This window comes from Hesperophylax consimilis, chromosome 17, assembly GCF_061612785.1.
Source record: "Hesperophylax consimilis isolate HC1 chromosome 17, BYU_Hcon_1.0, whole genome shotgun sequence".
NCBI classification, from domain to species: domain Eukaryota; kingdom Metazoa; phylum Arthropoda; class Insecta; order Trichoptera; family Limnephilidae; genus Hesperophylax; species Hesperophylax consimilis.
In genome coordinates this window covers 2,430,673-2,448,127 of record NC_142852.1, presented here as the reverse complement: position 1 = coordinate 2,448,127, position 17,455 = coordinate 2,430,673, and positions in this window count along the sequence as shown.

Sequence of the window (17,455 nt, the reverse complement as noted above, 5' to 3'; positions counted from 1 at the left end):
ACAGTATCTTGTTCTGTTTGTAACAAACCAGGGCACAGTTCTGAGAGATGCTGGAAACGTAAATTTAATGAAAGAAATTCTTCTGCTTCATCGAATGAAGGTAATAAAAATAATTCCAATAATAAAAATAATTTTTTTATAAACTCGAACAAGTCAAAAAACTTAGAAGCAGTCGATCTGCGCAGCGTCTTCCGTCTGATCAGCGGAATGATGTCTGTTCTGGTTGGCTGCCCTTGGTGAATTCTCCTGAAGTTGTTCCTGACTTCGAAGGTAATGGCCTGCCTCGAAAGTTGGAACAACCAAAGGATAATCGTCCTTATGCCAGTTTTACTGTATTAAATAAGGAGTTTTGCGGTTTGTTAGACTCGGGTGCTTCCTTAAGTTGTATAGGTGATACTATGTATAAAAACTTTGTTAAGTTAGGTATTAAATTTAAAGAATCCAAAACATTCGTTACGACGGCTGACGGTAAGCGTCAGACGGTCCTGGGTACCATGTTGCTTCCCATTGTGTATCAGGGAACATCAAAATTAGTTTTATTTTATATAATTCCAGCGTTTACGCAAAAGTTTATACTGGGAATTAATTTCTGGAAACAATTCAAAATTGCTCCAGAATTGTTTACATCAATTAATTCCGATACTTTGTCTAATACAGTAGTTTATAGTGAAAAAGGTGATGTACGTTCTATAACGCCTGCTTCTAAGTTATCGTCAAAAGAAAATTCTAGATTAATTCATATTATTGATAAATTTCGTAGTATTTCGTTTGAAGAAAAAGGTTTAGGCCTAACGCATCTGGTCCAACATAAGATTGAGACCAATTGTAATCCAATTAAACAAAGATATTATCCTCTTTCACCGGCACGGCAAAGACAGCTTGAAGCTGAGTTGGATGAAATGTTAAAATTAGGAGTTGTCAGACCGTCCCGGTCGCCGTGGTCAAACCCTGTTGTAATTGTTACTAAAAAGGATGGTTCGGGGAGATTATGTTTAGACAGTCGCGCTTTAAATAAGAATACATTACCTTTCGCTTATCCCTTACCTTATATATCACGCATTCTGGATAAATTAAGGGGAGCAAGGTTCATCTCTTCAATTGACCTCTCACGCGCGTTTTGGCAGATACCTTTAGATAAGGATTCTTGTGAAAAGACGGCGTTCGTAGTCCCGGGTCGTGGTCTATTTGAGTTTGTACGTATGCCTTTTGGTATAAAAAACGCAGCTAGTGAAATGCAGCGCCTGGCAGATATTTTATTCGGTCCGGAATTTGACGAGAATGTGTTCTGTTACCTAGACGATCTAAACTTAATTTCTGAAGATTTAAACTCTCACTTTAACCTGTTAGAAAAGGTATTTCTTAGATTAAAAGAAGCTGGTTTAACAGTAAATCTAAAGAAATGCGAGTTTTGTAAGCATGAACTTAAGTACTTAGGTTATATTGTGGACTCGAAAGGCTTGAGAACTGATCCTTCAAAAATCGAGTGTATTAAGAATTATCCGGTGCCAAAAAATTCTAAACAACTCAAATCTTTTCTGGGTCTGAGTGGATACTACAGAAGATTTATAAAAGATTTTTCTACTATAGCAGCTCCGCTTACAAAACTTTCTGGATCAAAGAACGGTATAAGTAAATTTATTTGGTCGCCGGAAGCAGAGAATGCGTTTAACTTGCTAAAAAATGCGTTGATATCTGCTCCTGTTTTATCTTGTCCAGATTTTAAATTGCCATTTGCAATACATTGTGATGCCTCTGGGGTGGCAATTGGAAGTGTTTTAACGCAGGTGTTCGGCGAAGAGGAACATCCTATAGCATATTTTCACGTAGTCTTAATGTACATGAACGTAATTATGGAATCACAGAAAGAGAACTGTTAGCGGTTTTAGATTCAGTTACGCATTTTCGTTCATATATTGAAGGTTCACATTTTAAAATAGTCACAGATCATTCAAGTCTACAATGGTTAACTACTCTGAGTAATCCGAGTGGGAGACTTGCGAGATGGTCGACACGGTTATCCCAATATTCATTTGACGTTGTCCATAAGAAGGGATCTTTAAATACGGTTCCCGATGTTCTATCACGTGTAGAGGTGGCTTTAGTTAATGATACGTTAGTACCCATTAGTAAAGATAAATGGTACATAGACTTATGGTCCGGTTGTAAAAAATTCCCTCAGCGCTATTTAAATTTTCAAATACGTGACAATGAGTTGTACAGACATAGTAAAACACGTTATAGCTTATGTGAGGACACGGCGTGGAAACTTGTTGTTCCAGAGGAGAAACGTAAGGAAATTTTAGTAAATCAACATGAATCTGATTTAGCCTGTCATCCTGGTGTATTTAGAACATACAAAAAAGTACAACTGCGTTATTATTGGCCAAATTTATATCAAAACGTTAAGTCCTTCGTAAATAACTGCTCCGTTTGCAAGGCACATAAAATTAGTACGTCTCCCCCATTAGGTTTATCAACTAATCATAAAGTGGTTACAAAACCAATGCAGATGCTATCGGTTGACTTGGTAGGTCCGTTACCTCGTTCATATTCTGGTCATAATTATATTTTGAGTTGCGTTGATGTGTTTTCTAAATACTGTTGGCTGTTTCCACTGAGGAACGGTACCGCTCCTAGTATTGTTAAAAATATTGAAGAAAACATTTTCTTGGTGCACGGAGTTCCGCATTCTTTAGTGTGCGATAACGGAAAAGTATTTGTTAGCAAAAACTTTAAAAACTTACTTGCTGAATACAATGTACCAGCTCCTTTTTATAACACTTTGTATACGCCACAAAATAATGTCGTGGAGCGTTACAACCAGACAATAGGTACCGCTCTCTCAATTCTGGTAGAAGATGATCATCGTAAATGGGCGAAAGTTTTACCACGGGTACAAACAGCTTTAAATAATTGCGTAAATTTTTCTACAAACTTTACGCCATATTTTCTCATGCATGGTAGAGAACAAATCATAGATGGTAACTTACACAAACTTATAGAGTCTTCTAATACTGCGGCGCAGGATACAAGACAAACGTATGGAAAAAAATTAGAAGAACTAATCCCAATATATGAACAAGTTACTGATTCTCTATTTAAAGCATATAAAAAAGGTGCCAATCACTACAATCTGCGTAGGAAGTCTGTAGTTTATGCAGAGGGCGATATAGTTTGGAGACGAAATTTCGTACAGTCTAGCGCGATTAATTATTTTGCGCAGAAGCTCGCGCCTCGATTCGTATGTAATGTTGTTGTAAAGAAAATTTCTGATTTAGTATATAAACTAGCAGATTTGAACGGGAAAATCGTTGGTGATTTCCATGTAAAAGACATAGTTAAGTCAAATTAAATGGAAGACATCTAACCTAGCACGTAGAGAAGTAGCTATCCTCTATATGTGGGGTATAGATGACTCTCGGTTTATTTATTGTTTTGGTCGTGGGTTCTTTTATATCAATAAATAAAACATGGATGATTGGATTGATGGATTGCTAAAACTAATAAATTTTAGGATATTTCTATGTGTTAGGTTAACAAAGACATTTGCTTCAGTGCATCGCAAAATTGATGTAAAGAGAATTGTCTTTTCTTTAATTTTATGTAAAAAGTAAATTCCTGCCTCTATGTATTTATCGAGACAAGTTACAAATTAGTATAAGAAATAATATAAAGTAAACTTAAATACAAGGTAAATATATAATAAAATAAAAAAATTAAAATAAACAATTCTCCGTGATTGCATCGAGAAAAAGTGTCTTAAAAAAAAAAAAAATACATAAAAAATTGTGTCTACGCGATTGTTTTTTTATGTTTATATAGCGTATTCACATGTGTAGCATAATTTTATATGATAATTTTACTAAATTAAAATAGAGTTGTATAATTTTAATGATAATTGCTTAGCTTTAGTGCTATATTGATTCAACACTCTGATTTCCGAGTGATGGGCAGATTACTGCTTAAATAAATATAGGTTAATTTATATCATTATCGTTTACTATTAAACTCCTAAACGAGTTTTCTGTTCCTTATAGTTGTTAAATATCACGAAGTATTATTGAATTAAGACTGTATAATATTAAACTCATTATTACTTTAACATCAGAAGCATTAATGTATAACATTTCTAGCTGCAGCATTAGATTTACTTCAATGGGCATTAGGGAGGAATTCTTTATGTGGGCAATATTCTCCGAACATTTACAATTTGAGTATAAGTGAAGTGACTGGTGCAGTGATTTATATCATGAACTGATTAGGTCTTAAAGTGTACGAAAAATGTTGAACTTTTCTATTTCCATTAAAAAAGGAAACAATTTTTTAAACTATTAAAGCCATGATATATATGTTGTGTACTTGGTAATTCTGATGTAATATAAGTATGTTAATTTGTTTATAAAAAAAAAAAAAAAAAAATTTTTCAAGGTGGTTTGCTGCAATACCATTTCGGGTATGTTTTGGGACTTCCGGAATCCTAGAGGATATCGAGATGGTGTTGGACAAATCTATCTTTCGCTGTGCGAGAAAATTTGTAAATATTACGGTTTGTTATATAAATTCTTTTCTAAATTTTCCTTAATCAAATAATTGCATGAATATTTTTTTGTCAATTAAGATGCAATACCAATTGTTAGCATAGTAATTATGATGTAAAAAAAAAAAATAAAAAATAAAAAACAGAGTTTTGGTTAAAAAATTTGGTTTGAGTCTTGGCTAATTTTGAGTAAATATTAGCATAAGTAGTTGCCTTTGAGACTATAAAAAGTTAATTAACAGTAGGATTTGTATGGTTAATAAAAATAAAATAAAATGGTAATAATTTATACTGTTACTACAAGATTTATTGATATTTAAGAAATATTTGTTAGAAATAAAACAAGAAAATACATTGTAATAATTTATGTTTCTATATCAGCTTAGATTAGTTTTTTTTCTCTGGGCAGAGTTTTCAAGTTGTCAAGAAAATTTGTGGGCAAATTTTCTTCAGCGGCGAGCGGGGAAATCAATTCAATTTTCAATTTCAGTGCCGGCAACCCGGGCGTTTATTTATTATTAGTTATGTACATACATGATTTTTCTCCTTACCCTCCTCACTAGACAAAGTCTGTTCTGAGGCTGGTAACTAACAATTTCTAATTACATAAAAACAAATAAGTGGTAAAGAAAAAAAAAAAAAGAAATATCTATATTATAGTAAAAATAATAATAATATAATAAGAGGAAAATCAGAATTTAAAAACAGAGTACAAAAAAGAAAATATATAATTTTAGATATTAAGAATATTACTTATCTCTCTTCTTTCTTTGACATTCAACCAGTTTAAAAATCTTTTGAATACCCAATTCAAATTATTAGATGCGACGTAGGTCTTTGTTTGGGCTACAAACTTATTGAATATATGTGGTGCCAAGTAAGATTCATGTTTTTTTGCAAAATTCGATTTGATATATGGTACTTGTAGTTGATTGTGTGTGTTTGCTCTTGTGTTTTGCGAGTGAGTTATGAAGTGTGGTGATATTTTTATGCAGTTTTTGTAGATGATCTTCTTTATGAATAGTTTATTTATGTCTAATAGGTTATTGTTGATCATTAGCTGTTCTGTCGGATGTAGATAAGGCTTTCTAAACATAATTCTGATTATTGTTTTATGATTAATTTTAAGTGATTTGAGATGAGTCTCTGCTGCTGCTCCCCATACTGAAATACCATACATAAGAATACTTTGACAGAGTGCAAAATATATATTTTTTAGCTGAGGTAGTGACATAATGTTTCGAATTGTTTTGAAGATGTAAGAGAGTTTCCGTATTTTTTTTGTAATTAGGTTGATTTGGAGATCCCATTTTAAGTTATTGTCAACAGTTAAACCGAGATATTTAATATTTTGCGCATAATCAATTTTGTCACAAACACAGCGTGAGTTAGTTAATGAAGTAACTGTGCAGGGGTGAAGATGAAGTTGTGGGCGACTATCTGGCTGACCAGCTAATGTTTTACTGAAAGTTAAGTATTTAGTTTTAGAAATATTTAGTGTCAGTAGATTATTTATTAGCCATCTATTTACTTCAGTCATCCCTGTTTCCGTGTGTTTGAAGACGTTTTCCCATGATTGGGCTTTGAATAAAATCACAGTGTCATCTGCATAACTGATTACTTTGTACTCTATGTTCCCTAGGCTTATCTCAGTTAGACTGTTAATGTAGATGAGAAACAGTATGGGACCCAAGACGCTGCCTTGGGGTACTCCATACCTGTTGCCTACTTTGTCACTTTCTTGATTATTTATTTTTACAATTTGTTGTCTATTTTCAATGTAGCATTAGCTAGAATGTTCAATGTTCATTAGAACCATTTTAGTGGTGGACCTGTTATGCCAATGTTTTTGAGTTTTTGTTGGAGTAATTTGTGTGAGATGGTGTCGAAAGCTTTTGCTAGGTCTAAGAACACTCCTAACACCTTTGAACCGCCATCTAGGTTTTTCACTATGTAGGTGGTTAGTTCCGATAAGGCGTCTTCTGTTCCCATTTTCGCTCGAAACCCGAATTGACGGGTGGAGATCAGTTTGTGTTTATCAAGGTATGCGAGCAGTCTTTTTTTCATAGTTTTTTCTAGTAGTTTCGATAGCAAATTTAGCAGAGTGATTGGTCTGTAATTTAAGATCAGCGTTTTGTCTCCCGATTTATGTATTGGAGTAATACAACCTATTTTTAGGTGATCGGGGACAATGCCGAGGCTGAAACTTTGGTTGAAAATATGTTGAAGTGGTATAAGTATATGTTCTCGGAGACTAATCAGTATATGATTGGATAGGTTATCTGGGCCCACAGCGCAATTTGGTTTGAGAGAAATAATTAAATCCGAGATTTCCTTTGTACTTATTTTGTGAGCATAAAACGAATGATTTGGTTGTATGGTAGAGGATAGTTTGGTTAAAGAGTCTTCTGTTGTGCCGTTTTTTAGAAGAATTTTTTCAGCCAAGTTAGATCCGACTTTTGCAAATTGGGAGTTAATAAAATTAGCTATTTTACCAGGTTCATTTTTTGTAAGGGTTTTGTTTCCATTTATTAACAGTACTTTGATCTTCGAGTCTTTTTTCGGATTGGAGAAAGTAATATCTTTGACGATTTTCCAGATTTTTTTGGGATCATTTTTGGCGGATTTTATTTCTTTTTTGTAGTACTTGTATTTGGCTTGTTTGATTAATTTATTACAAAGGTTTCTATATAGCAGGTAATTATTTTTTAGTTTGTCATCATATGGATTTTTGCGCACTTGCATGTGCATTGTGTCTCTTTTATGAATGCTGTTTACTAATCCTTTCGTGATCCAGGGTGTTATTTTTTTTTCTTTATGTGAGTAGTTTTTCGGGGTATTTTTTGTTGTATGTTTAGCAATGTAGGTTCCAACTGTGTTCATAAATGTGTTAAGCGCGTTGTTTGGGTCGGGTTCATTTATTACATTTGACCAAGATTCCTTATGTATGTCCTCTATTAGGCACTTAAAATTAATTTTGTCTTGTACGGAGTTGTTTTTTTCATCTTTTTGTTTCTTGTTATGATGTATGCTTAGTGTAGTAGTGAAATGATCTGTGACCGTTGATCGAATAATGGATGAAGATGTTTTTTTCCTAGTTTTAACAAATATATGGTCAATACAGGATTCAGAGTTTGACGTAATTCTTGTTGGTGAGTTGATTGTCGAATTTAATCCATAGTGAGTAAGTAGACTTAAGTATTCTGTGGTTATTGGTTGCCCGTTTAGTAAGTTAATATTCATATACCCTGCAATAATTAATTGTTGTGTTTTTTTATTTTTTTCGAGAAGTTTATTTAAGGAGTTGAAAAAAGGTGAGAGATTGTTATAGCATGGGGGTCTGTAGACGGCAAATATGGAGATGTCTGTTCCGAGGGAGATTTGGATACAGTTTGCTTCGGTTAGGTTGATTTCTGTTATTGATGGGTTTAGTGAATCTTTGGCAAAGATTACTATACCGTCGTTTTGATTTAGATGTTTAGTGGTATGGAGAGTTGTATAGTCTTTTAAGTTTAGGTTTGTGTACGAATCATCTAACCAGCATTCAGTCAAGATAATAATGTCGAAGCTTATGTTTATTTCGTTTAAGAGGATCGAGAAATTATCGAAGTTCTTTCGAATACATCTAATGTTTTGGGAAATTATGTTTAAGTTGTGTTTTTCTGTGAACAGAGAATTACATTCTGTCGCTTTGTCAAAAGTGTGTTCTGAGTTGTTAAATGTTTCTGTATCAATATTAAGTTGAGTGATCATGTTGCGGTTGCGAAAATACATAAGTTGATCCATACAAAGTTCACACATTTTGCTAGTGGTGGTAAATAATGAGTAATATAGGAGTAAAAATTGAGAGTAAAATTATTCAAATACTTTGGATAATAAAAACTTTTAGAAACACAAAATTTCATGGTGGAATAATTAGAATACTTTGGATAATAAAATAAAATCCTTTTAAACCATAAAATTTGATGGTAAAATAATTCAAAGAGTTTGGATAATATAAAATATTTAAAACAGTTACATTTGATGGTAAAATAATAGCAGAATTTGTTACATAAATATTCAAATCCTCAAGTGAAATGTTACATATATAATCGTAACAAAGTAAGAACTTCTCCTTCCCCACATAAAAGGAACTGTGTGGGATGCGCCTGGCAACACTTTTCTTCAAGGTGGCAAGATTGGAATCGGAAGGAAGGAAGCGGTCATTCTTTATTTTTTGGTTCAACGGCTTGGAGCACCGTGGAATCATAAAAACGACGGATCACAGCCTGATCGCCATTTTCAACTTACAAAAGGCAGATGGATTAAAATGGCAATCTAAATATCCCGGCGAGGATAACTCTAATAAGACCAATGGATTGGCAATACAAAGCCACACTTCAAATCCTCAAGTAAGATGTAAATTTGCCTACCCTCCGCTAATTCTGGAACCTCAGATAATATTCATAATTGCTACCTGCTTACCGATGAAATGGATTCACAAGGAGAATCCATTTGAAGCCATCGCTCGCCCGAGCGGTATAATTATTTTGACAAGATGACATCGTACCTGGAAGGCGCAGTTCGCAATAATTTCAAGACTTGAAATGCCCGAGTAACGTATTAACTTCTTGCCCAAAGCTAGATTAGGATGTATAACACTTCTCTGTACTTTGTGCGACTCATATCTTTAAATTATATCTATCTAATTTACACTCATAAATTTATCTTCTTATTACAATAACCTAACCTATGAATGCCAGCACTCGTTGTCCACTTAAACCCTGAAATTCCATTAATGGTTTCCTGTTTCCCTTACTCAAACAAAAAAACAGGTGGCGCTCAAGATAAATTCACGCCAAATGTTAACTTCGGCGTTAACACCCTCGCCGGTGATGTAGAACTACCGTCAATGGTGGATATGGATGTTCTTGAGGATGAGTTGGAGCCTTTGGAGGAGGGGGAGGAGAAGAATCCAGAGGAGCAGACCTTCACCAAGTGCATTGTGCATCTTTGCATTGTTTGAATTTTCGTTTCCATTCATTGTATCTTTCACTTTTGAGGAGGACAGAAACAGTGTCTAAAAATTTGAATATTATAATAATAAATTTATGTATGTGAAAATTGATTTTTTTCGCAGTCTCTCGACCAAAGATTAAAAAAACGTGTTTCATGTACCTGTTCTGAAACTGAAATAAATATGATGAAATTTTTTTCTTATTTATTTTGAACCACACAGTATCTGAATTAAAAAAACGTATTTAAATAAATAACTAAATAAATAAATATTAATAAAAAAATATAAGCAAATTTTATTTTTATTCCCCGAGTCATGATTTTTTTGTCACCCTTTCAAACATATCTGTACATATCTGTCGGCGGCCATTGTCGGCAACCGAAATCACAACAGTGCAAACACACCGCAAATTCTTATAAGGTAACCTCTTACTTCTTTCATTATTTTTGATATAAATTGATTGTGGACATAATAGATTTGAGGTATCATCAGAAAGATAGTTTTATCTACATTATTTTGATGTAATTTTTATAATATTTCACCCAAGAAAAGTGATGAAAATTAGCTTTGTAAGTTTATCGTAGAAATGTCAAAATTTTTACGTCCTAATGAATATTTTTATTTTTAGCATTATTTATTTACAGGTTTCTTGTTCAAAATAATATTATTAGTAACAAGAGTTGTATAAACTACCGAAATCTGGAAGAATTGTTATCATATACTTATAAAATACGACACAAAAAATTTAAAGTGGACACTTGACGTTTGATTTTTTTTTTTTGAATAAATGAAAATATTTTACATTTTCAAAGAAGTGTCAATGGCATTACTTCTTCGAAAAAACCTTTGGATTATTTTTTTTCACGAGGGGTGTCTATTCAGGTTTGTGTAGAAATAAAAAAATCAGTTAATTTTTATATGAATATATTTTTTTTACATTTGTTTGCCGAATGGGAAAATTTTTACACATTTTTTTTGTTACAGTTAGCTATTCTGGGAAAACTTGTAACAATATTATCATGTAATATATATGAATAATAAGATACATTATCTGATAAACAGAAAACAATTGCAAAATAAACAATTTCTTTGTTTTTAAACGGATGTTTGACCAAAAGGCAGGAGAGTAATTTGCGCGCGGTTTTTTTCAAAAAAGCTTGGAATTTCCTGGCACACCACAGGTTAAGAAATTGTGGTTGGCTAGAGTTGGGGGGACGGTATATATATATTTTTTATTTTTTATTAATATCAATAGCAAAATTTGTACATTATGTAGGTTTAAAGTATAATATAAGTATATTTTTTGTATTTTTTTCACAGTCCTCCTCACTAGGGTTTCCTGTTCTGAGGCGGCCTGTAGTTTTTCTTAAATTTTTGTATTTAGTTTTGAATTGTCTTTACATTGTCTTCATAATGTTTGTAAGTTGATTATTACTTTGATCTCTAAGCCATGTTTTGACTTTTGTTTTAAATATACTCATTTCGTTTATTTTTTTGGTTTCATTTGGTAGAGCATTGAACAATTTTATAGCATGGAATTTATTATTTCTCTGTCCAAAGGATGTGTTCAAACTGGGAGTAATCAGGATATTTTCGCTTTTTGCCCTGGTTGTGTATTTATGTTGGGCAGTGGAGTATTCGGATATGTTTTTTTTTCAGTTTAAATAAAATATTTTTTGAATATAGTTTCTGTACATTGTAAACATTGAAGTTTTTGAATATTTCTTCTGTCGGAGTTCTAAGCGGAACTTTCAGTATAGTCTTTAATACTCCTTTTTGTGCTATATTGAGCCGCTCTGTGTGAGTGCTCAAGGCAGACCCCCATCCAGTTATTCCGTACTCTATTTGTGATTGACACAAAGCATAGTATACTTTTTTAATATCGTTTATATTGAGGATATTGCGAATGTTTCTAAAGAAGTATATGTACCTGGTTAGTTTTTTTGTAATTACATCTATATGTGAGTTCCAACGGAGATTATCATCAATTTCAATTCCAAGATATTTGATGCTTTTGGAGTATGCTATAGTGGGACAGAGGCATGATAAGCCTTGATTTTTTTGATAAATTCCTCGGCATGAATGTAATTTGAGATTAAGGTCCTCTGACGGCTGCCCTCTGGCTGTTTTAGAAAATGTCAGATATTTTGTTTTATTGACATTAAGCGTCAGGGAGTTTCTTTTAAGCCAGTTTTGCAGGAGACCAAGTCCGTGTTCAGCTTCTTTGTAGGTATTTATCCAATCTTTTTCTTTAAATAAAATTACTGTGTCATCAGCAAAACTAATGATTTTTCCTCTTGTTTCTAGGTTACAGATATCATTAATGTATATTAAAAATAATATCGGACCTAGTACGCTTCCTTGTGGTACTCCATGGTTGATTAGGAGAGGTTTGCTTTTTCTCTTGTTAATTTGGACGCTCTGTGTACGCTCCGTCATATAGCTTTTTAGTAAGTTTAGTGTTGTACATGACATACCAATTTTTGAAAATTTTGAAAAAAGTATTTTGTGATCTATTGTGTCAAAAGCCTTTTGTAAGTCTATGAAGATTGCCAAAGTTTTTTCTCCACTGTCTAAACTTTTAGTGATCATATCGGTAATTTTTTTTATGGCGTCACTAGTACTCAAGTTCTCCCTAAATCCATACTGAGTTTTTGATAATTTTTTATTGTCTTCTAAGTAGGATAAGAGTTGTTTTTTTAGTATTCTTTCCAATATTTTTGAAAATGCATTTAGTAGGCTTATTGGTCGGTAATTGTTTATGTCATTTTTACATCCTTGTTTAAATATTGGTATAACAATCGTTTTTTTGAGGGCTGTAGGGAATATGCTATTCGTTATAGACATGTTGACTAAGTATGTAAGTGGTTCAATAAGTTCTTTACAGAGATATTTTATTGCGTTGCTTGAGATTGTGTCCTCCCCCGAAGAAATATTTGATTTTAAAGAAGAAATTGTGTTTTTGATATCGTCAGCTGTAATTTGTTTAAAATTGAGCTGATTTCCTTGCTCAGGTGGTTCGTTTATTTGTACATCTTCATTACATTTTGTAACTTTCTTTGCTAGATTTGATCCTATATTTATGAAAAAATTATTGACATATTCAAGTATTTGGTCAGGATTATCAGCGTATGTCCTGGGAACATTGTTTATATTCAGCACGTCAATTGATGTAACTTTGGCAGATTTAGAACTGGTTATTTCATTTATTATTTGCCACATTTTCCTGGGATTTTGTTCACAATCTACATTTTTTTTCTTATAGTAGGTTTCTTTTGTACACATAATAACTTTTTTGCAAATGTTTCTGTATCTTTTGTAGTATCTTAACATGTGTATATCGTATGGAATTTTTTTAAGTTTCTTGTGTAACTAGTCTCTTTTTCTTATGCATTTTATAACATTCTGTGTAATCCATGGTTTAATATGTACATTTTTGTGTGGGATTTTCTTAGTAATTTTTGTGGTATTAGATAGTATATTATTCTGAAGAAGTTCTATGAAATAATTCCATGCATCATTTGTATTGTTCATACTTTGCAGTTTTTTCCAATCGGTACATTGTAGATTATGTTTAATGATATTCCAGTTGATTTCTGTTTTTTCTGTTGTTAATGGTTTTTTCTTCATTTTATTTGACTTGTTTATTTTTATTGAAAGCATAGTTGTATAATGATCGGTTATAGTTGAATTAAATACAACAGTTTGAGTAATGTCTTTTGTTTTACTCATTATATGGTCTATGCAACTTTCACTGTTGTCCACTTTTCGAGTAGGAACATTTATTAAGCTTTCCAGTCCATGGGATGCTAGCATCTGCAGATATTGAATTCGCTTAGGGTGTCCATTTTCTAAAATATTTATATTTACATCTCCAATAATAAATATGTTTTTCGTTTCTTTAAGAAGGCAGAGTTCCTCGTCTACGGATTTAAGGAATGGGTCGATGTTTCTTGTTGAGGGCGATCGATAGATTGCTAATATAGCTTTTTCTTTACTGATTTTAATTTTTAAACAATTGGCATTTGTGATAATAATTTCTTCAACTTCGGCTTTTATTTCGTTTTTAATGTATATAATTACACCATCGTTTTGTTTTTTGTTATTCAAACTTGAGTAGGTTGTATATCCAGCAATTTCCAATTTCATGTATTTATGATTTATCCAACATTCAGTAAGTATTATTATTTGAAAATTAACTTTTAAATATTTCAATAAAATTTGCAATTCATCAAATTTTTTTCTTATATGCTTCTTATGTTTTTGTGTAGTATATTGAAAGAGTTGTTATTTAAATTCGATAGATCATTTGGTTCCGAGGTTAATATAATGTCAGCCATTTTTATATTTTTTTCGTAATCGTTTTTGTGCCCTTTTGTTATACAATATTTTTTATATCATCTACATGTTTTATATAAATTATTTTTTCGGTTGGCATTCTTCGCGTCATTATTTTTCCATCTTTGAACCAAACGTAGGAGTACATTTTTTCATTGGCAGATTTTTTCGTTTTCCAGAGCAGTTCCCTTTGATATGGGCTCAATTCCTCTGCAATATAGATTGGTTCGGTGGAGATATCTTTTATAGCTGCATAATTAATATTTTTCCTTTTAGAAAGAAGATTGTCTCTTGTCTTTTTTTCCGCAAATTCCACTAGCAGTTTCTAAACATCATATTGCTATGATATTTAAAATACTCTTGTTTGGAAGTGTTATAGAGCCAAGCAAACATTCAAAATGATTTGTGTCTATTGTTTTCTGTTGAAATGTGAATTCATCTCGAACATATAGCAATATACCTCCTCCAGATTTTTTAGTTCGGCAATAGTTGTAACAATTAAATCCAGGAATATTATACAGACAGACAAGATTCGGTGTTACAGCCGTTTCACATAACATTAACACATGAATATACTTCCAACAAGTATTTAAGTAGACATTCAAAGTATCCCAGTATTTATAAATCGATCTAACATTCAACTGAACAATATTAATATTTTCCATATTGTAGTTGCTATGAAACTTTAGCCAATCACAGAAATTATGAGTATTTTCGTAATCTACCTCGTCATCTTCTTCAATGTAATTAGACGCCATAATCAATAATTGCAAAGTCCTTGACAAGGGCAGCCTTGTAGGCCGGGCAGGAGTCCTTGTCTCCAGTCGGATGTCCAGCGGACTTCCCAAATCTTGTACAGGTGGCGCAGACAGGCTCGGCGGCGGCTTTTGGGCAGTTTATCCGGGCATGACCTTCACCTGCGCAGTGTCCACATCTTTGCTGGTCCTTGCAAAACTTGAAGGAATGTCCGATCATTTGGCACTTGGTGCACACTGTAAGTCCAGTGAAGTCACGAACACGGCACACATTCCAGTCCACAAAGACTTTCCCCTGCTCCACCAGCACGTGATGAATGTGGGCAGGAACCTCAAAGACCCGGTGGCAAGTTGATCCAGTTCGAGCGCCAGCAAGGTGACTTAGCTTGCAACTTTTTACTGCAAAATCTAGGCCTGCTTTGTCATGGGCTCCTGCTAAGGCATTTTCAGGAAGCACTCGTCCGTTAGGTCACGAGGAACGTTGAAGAAGATCACCCTTGGAAGCCGTTTTGTTGGTAATCGAGCGCTTAGAGTGTCCGAGTTTGCTAGACATGGGGTTTTCAGAATTTTATCCTGATCTTCTTGTGTTGCAGTATGGATTACAACGCTTTTGTTTCGGATACTCTTAATGCCCGTCACACGGATTCCAAGTTCTGATGGTCGTAATGTATCTTTTAGTAGCTGTTTCGTATCGTCGCAATCTTTTGTAGAATCCAGCTTTGGGAAGATGCATACAGCAGGTTTGGGGGTCCCAACGCTAAGTCCTGAGCGGTTGATTGATGGTATCATCTTCTGTGGGCCATTTTTCACAATATCGGCAAACGATAGGCTTGCTTCCGTGGCATCGGCTACTCTACGCATCACTGGTCCTAGATCCGACTCCAACTGCAATATTTTTTCTAACTTGTGTTGGTTTTCTGCTTTTTCAATCGCGATCTCTCCCTTTGCCACTATTAATTTGGCATTGACTGTTGCCAGATCAGCTTTGAAGCCCTCTCGTTCCAATAACAGCTGTGAAACTGATCTGAATACAGCGGATACATATGCGCTTATCCGCAGTTGTTGGTCCTTTGAGACTCTTGACTGCTTTTCAGCAAGGACATCTTGGAGTGCTCTTAGACTTGCTTCAGTGTCGTTCAGTATCTGGACTGAGGACACTGGGATTTCACTATCATTTTCAGACACGTCGGAATAGTCCGATGCTCCGTCAGATTCCTCATCTTCAACCACTGAAGAAATCGTTCCCGAGGCCTTTTTTTGTAATGAGGACGTCATCATGTCCAGAATTCTTTTTTTACGCCGATGGCAGCATTCATCAGGCATCGGTGGGATGGACATTTCAATGAGAACAAACACACAATCTTAGGTTGTTTTAAAACTTTCGATAAAAATGTTTAGAATCCGCTAGAATAGTATTATTTTATTACTGTTTTATCAAATAAACTTTTTGGCACTTAAATTTTCCATATAAATACTGTTTGCACATGAATTTGGAGTTTTTTTTTAGTTTTTTTGCAAGAGCAAAGTGTAAACACAAACTGATGTCACTGAGATTATTGTTGCAATGATAATGTTATCAAATCAATAATTAACCAGGTAAAATAATGAAACTGTTTTGTTGAGACTTTGAGGCAGAACTAACATTAACTCGTGTGGAATGACTCGCAAATTGTGCTGAATATGAAATGTTCTTAAAAATAACGATCGTTCTTAATAATAACCGTTCTTATTAATTACCGTGATTAATTATCATATTATGATGAATATGTATGTTAACAATATGTGTGTGTTCAAAAGTCACGTGATGAAAATGTTTTTTTTTTTAGTTATCTGGTCACCCTGATAATTTAAATAATTGTCTATGACTTTATTCTTGTCTATGCATAACCTATAAATATTTTTGACAAGTGATAACAAATGCTTTCTTCTCCGAGAGCCGTTTCTTCCTGTTAAACATACTATCCCACGCCTGTGATGGTTATTGGTAAAGAAAGTACTCATTCTTATATTCATCGCTATTTATTTGGTAGCTGCCGTTATTCCAGTTTAATTAGGGAATCATTGGGCGTTTTGTCACAGTAGAATGTTTAAACTGTCAATTTGACGTCTACCTATTATTAGATTAGCATTTCGAAGGCATTTATTACAATGATCACAAACAAAACATATGGTTAACAGATATTTTGTTAAAAGCGGAATGGCGGTAAACATTGTTAACATAAAGGTATATAGTTTTCCCACGATAAACAACGTTTCTCTTAACCGTTGTCATATCTTCAAGGTTTTCAAATATGTGTTTTGGCTACGACTTCGTTATTTTGACAGGATATTCCAAGCGAAACCACATTTTATTTTTTTCTAATGTTTTTTTTAATTATAGATAAAAAAAATACATTTTCACTTATTTAACTAGAATTAACTAATACATTAAACATTAATGTATTACACAACGATTTTATTCACGATCATTGTTTTGTTGATTGATCATAAAACTGAAAACTTTTTTTAAAATTTACCTACACTTTTTTCATTTTTAATTTCTTGCTCCCCTCGTAACCAATGAATTGCCTGCCGTAATGAGTATGTATGGTGTTTAATTCTATTTTATCTTGTTGCCGTGTGTGTGTGTTTACTTGGTACGTTTTAATGATTTCTGTATTTGGTTGTATTAGTTTATTATTTATTTTTCATATAAGGAGACATGTATAATATTCATAAAAAGTTTCTTAATGTTATTAGTTTTGTTTTCATACATAATTTTTCTGTTGATGTTCTCGGTTTGAAGTGAAATAGCTTTATGATTACTTTGTTTTGTTTTACGTGTAGTTC